Raw genomic sequence first — 4,816 nt, 5'->3', positions numbered from 1 at the left:
TAATGGGACCTCATAAAATTACAAAGCTTCTGTAAGGCAAAGGAAACTGTCAACAGGACAAAACAGCAACCAACAAATTGGGAAAAGATCTTTACCAGTCCTATATCCAATAAAGGATTAATATCCAATATATACAAAGAGCTCAAGAAGTTAGACTCCAGAGAACCAAATAACCCTATTAAAATTGGGGTACAGAGCTAAACAAAGATTTCTCAACTGATGAATACCAAATGGCTAAGAAGCACCTAAAGAAATGTTCAACATCCTTAGTCATCAGGGAAATACAAATCAAAATAACACTGAGATTCCACCTCACACCAGTCAAAATGACTAAGATCAAAAACTCAGGTGACAGCAGGTGCTGGAGAGGTTGTGAAGAGAGAGGACTACTCCTTCATTGCTGGTGGGATTGCAAGTTGGCACAACCACTCTGGGAATCAGTTTAGCACTTCCTCTGGAAATTGGACATAGTACTACCAGAGGACCCAGCTATACCACTCATGGGCATATATTCAGAAGATGCTCCAACATGTAATAAGGACACATGCTCCACTATGTTCATAGAAGCCTTATTTATAATAGCCAGAAATGGGAAACAACCTAGATGTCCCTCAATGGAGGAATGGATACAGAAAATGTGGTACATTTACACAATGGAGTACTACTCAGCTATTAAAAGCAATAAATTTATGAAATTCTTCGGGAAATGGATGGATCTGGAGAATATCATCATGATTGAGGTAACCCAATCACAAAAGAATACACATGGTATGCACTCTCTGATAAGAGGATATTAGCCCAGAAGCTCGGAATACCCAAAGTACAATCCACATACCACAGGAAACTCAAGAAGAAGGAAAACCAAAGTGTGGATACTTCATTCCTTCTTAAAAGGGGAAACAAATACCCATGGAAGGAGTTGCAGACTCTAACTATGGAGCAGAGACTAAAGGAAGGACAATCCAGAGACTGTTCCACCTGGGAATCCTTCCCATACTCAGTTATCAAATCCAGACACTACTGTGGATGTCAGCAAGTGCTGGATGACAGCAGCCTGATCTAGCTGTCTCCTGAGAGACTCTACCAGTGTCCGACTAATACAGAAGTGGAAACTCACAGCCATCCATTGGACTGAGCACAGGGTCCCCAATAAAGGAACTAGAGAAAGGACCTAAGGAGCTGAAGGTTTTGCAGCCCCTTAGGACGAACAACAATATGATCTAACTAATACCCTCAGAGCTGCAGGGACTAAACCACCAACCAAAGAGTACACATGGTAGGACTCATGGCTCCAGCAGCATATGTATAGCAAAGGATGGCCTAGTCGGAGGAGAGGCTCTTGGTCCTGTGAAGGTTCTATGCCCCAGTGTAAGGGAATGCCAGGGCCAGGAAGCAGGAGAGGGTGGGTTGGTGAGCAGGGGGAGAGGGGGATGGAACAGGGTTTTTTTTTTTGAGGGGATACTGGGAAAGAAGATATCGTTTGAAATAAAGAAAATATATCATGTAAATAAAGAAAATATCTAATAAAAAAGAAATTAGCCCAATAACCCAATTTAAAAAATGGGGTACAAAGCTAAACAAAGAATTCTCAAAAGAGGATTCTTTAATGGTCTAGAAGTACTTAAAGAAATATTCAACATCCTTAGTCATCAGGCAACCCTGAGATTCCATTTACACCCATTAGATGGCTAAGATCAAAAGCTCAAATGACAGTCTATGCTGATGGGGATGTGGAGAAGGGGAAACACTCGTCCTTTGCTGATGGGAGTGCAAACTTGTAAAACCACTCTAGAAATCAATCTGGTGATTTCTCAGAAAATTAGAAATAGTTCTACCTGATGACCCAACTATACTGCTCCTGAGCATATAACCAAAAGATGCCCTGCTGTACCACAAGGACATGTGTTCCACTATGTTCATAGCAGCATTATTTGTAATAGCCAGAGACTGGTAGCAACCCATATGTCCCTAACCAAAGAATGGACACAACAAACAAACAACAACAACAACAGTGGCTCATTTACAGAATTGAATACTGTTCAGTTATTACAAACAAGGACATCATGAATTTGGAAAGCAAATGATGAAAGTAGAAAATACCATTTTGAGTAAGGTAACTCAAACCCAAAGGACATGTATGGTATGTACTCACTGATAAACTGATAAAGGATAAGCATGCTATACTCTACAGACCCAAAGAAGATAAACAAGAAGGAAGGCTCAAGCAAAGATCCTCAAACCTCACTTAGAATGGGGAATAAAATTGTCATACATTCAGTTCTTAACACGTTCCTAACACTGGTTGACATGTGACATACCTTATTTTCTAATGGTTGACACAGACTTGTTTTATTATACAGTAAAGAAACTCATATTATCCTTCAGGAATGGCTAATATTCTGTAAGTCTTTAAAAGGCTGCACTCTCTATCACAGCTGGAGTGTGCCAGATGGCATATTGTATTCCAGATATAGACTCAAATAACTTGGGTAGATTGGATCGTAAGTAAATCCACATATTTGTAATCACTTTATGACATATAGCATGAAGATTTCCAGCCATGAACCATGGCTATGGTTTCTTACCTTAAAAGTAAAGGTAAACAAAGAAAGTCCTTACTTGTCTTAAAGAAGCAATTCTTCATTATTTTCTATTTGATGATGTCTACATGTAGGAAGTAAACCTAATCTACAGAATTGAATTTTCTGTTAGAACTTTATATGAATTCAACAAAAAAGCTGCAAAGGGACCTAAACCGAAATACACAGTAAACATAAAAACTCCTATAGAAATCGAGAGTTTGCTCTTTTCCTCCTCTACAGCTCCGGCACTGTAGCCGTCATGAATGACACAGTAACCATGTGAACCAGGAACTTCATGACAAACTGTCTGCTTCAGAGGAAACAGATGGTCATTGATGTTCTTCATCCTGGGAAGGCAACAGTACCAAAGACAGAAGTTTGGGAAAAGTTGGCCAAAACATACAAAACCACACCAGATGTCATCTTTGTATTTGAATTCAGAACCCACTTTGGTAGAGGCAAGACAACTGGCTTTGGCATGATCTAAGATTCTTTAGATTATGCAGGGACGAATGAGCCTAAATACAGACTTGCAAGACATGGCCTTTATAAGAAGAAAAAGACCTCCTGAAAACAGTGAAAGGAATGCAAGAACAGAATGAAGAAGGCCAGGAGGACTGCAAAGGCCAAGGTTGGTGCTGGCAAAAGCCAAAGGAGTAGATATGCGGTGACTTGATGTTCTGCTGTGATGTGCAGATTTCTGAGAGGACAAATAAACTAAAAAGCTTCTACATGTAAAAAAAGAAAAGAAAGAAATTGAGAGTTCTGGGACACTTTTCTACAAGTCAGAAGTTGACTTCATGGACACTGCATGCTACATTTCTGTAAAATCATCATTTCTCATTCCATTATAGACAGAATACTGCCACAAGTGGCATATTCAGAAAACTAAGCCTACATTGACACAAGCTTTGTGATTATTATAATATTGATTATGACTTTTAGTATTGCTAAAAGCACTCCTAGATTGGTAGAAAGGTAAAAATTACACATAATACTTCCTTTTTCTGTTAATGTAGTTTTTTTAACAGTGCCTTGTGTATAGCCCTGTAGGTCCTGACTTTATTGTCTTCACAAACAAGTGAAATCTGTGGTTAATTGTCTCAGCTCAACCACATATCTTATTCCTTGAACATAGACAAAGCATTTCACAACCTCATTTCTTCATTTCCCTTTTAGGACTTGAATAAATGACTTCCACTACAATATTTACAAAAGGAATACAATAACATGATATTAAGACATAGATGATGTGTATAGAATATGATAAATTGTTAAACTAATAAATGTAAGCTAATGTAGATAATTAGTAACTCAACTTCCCAACATTCTTGTTTAATTTGGGCAATTTTTACAAGTATCAAAGAAATCACCTTTGATGACTGTTTCTTGAAGATGAATGTTTCAAACTTGGTTAATGTGCTAGGGGTCAAAAATGCCAACTCAATTATAGCTAATTTGGCTTCCTCCTACCCAAATTGCCCAGGCCTACAAAGCCGCGTATACCGTCACTCCCAAGGAAGAACTCCTTCCATCAGTCACAGTGAGAGAATACCAATGAGTCTACACACAAGAATGCCACAGCTGGTGGCTTTATATTGGCTCATTAATTTGTGACACAGTTGACAGGAGTAAGTGGGTTTTTCTGAGATGGCTTTATTTGGAAAACTAAAACACAAAACAGGTGTGTGGACTTAAATCAAAAAATGTATGTTTATTATGATCACATGCTTACTTCCCATAAGTCAGTCTCCAGAATATTCCTACTTTTCATGCATTCATTCATTCATTCATTCATGCATTCATTCTTTTATCCATTCATTCAGGCCTTTTTTGAAACAGTATTACTGTGTAATCCAGCTTGTTTGGAGCATATGATTGTCTGCCTCCTGAGTGCCGGGGTTACATGCATGGGATTCTGAGTGCTGAGGGTCAATGAGTGAGGAATCTATACCACACCCCCTGACCTACAGAAAACAGGGAAGAAAGAATGTTAGCAACCATAAGATGGAAGGGAATGCTGTAAAATACCATCCTCTAGAAATGACACAGTTACTGCCCCAATGTACCACAGCAGCTGTGACCACCTCACAAGGCCTGCATAAGGTCATCACCTCACAAGACCTGCATAAGGTCACCACCTCACAAGACCTGCATAAGATCACCACCTCACAAGACCTGCATAAGGTCATCACCTCACAAGACCTGCATAAGGTCATCACCTCACAAGGCCT

The 4,816-nt window shown here is 39.2% G+C and overlaps 1 pseudogene; it reads left to right on the top strand.

Moving 5' to 3' along the window:
• The first annotated feature begins 2,841 nt into the window (after positions 1 to 2,841).
• LOC116089504 lies at positions 2,842 to 3,258 on the top strand (annotated as a pseudogene).
• The last annotated feature ends 1,558 nt before the right edge of the window (positions 3,259 to 4,816 follow it).

This window comes from Mastomys coucha, unplaced genomic scaffold (assembly GCF_008632895.1).
Source record: "Mastomys coucha isolate ucsf_1 unplaced genomic scaffold, UCSF_Mcou_1 pScaffold14, whole genome shotgun sequence".
Classification (NCBI taxonomy): Eukaryota; Metazoa; Chordata; class Mammalia; order Rodentia; family Muridae; genus Mastomys; species Mastomys coucha.
This window is presented reverse-complemented; position numbering and strand designations above follow the sequence as displayed.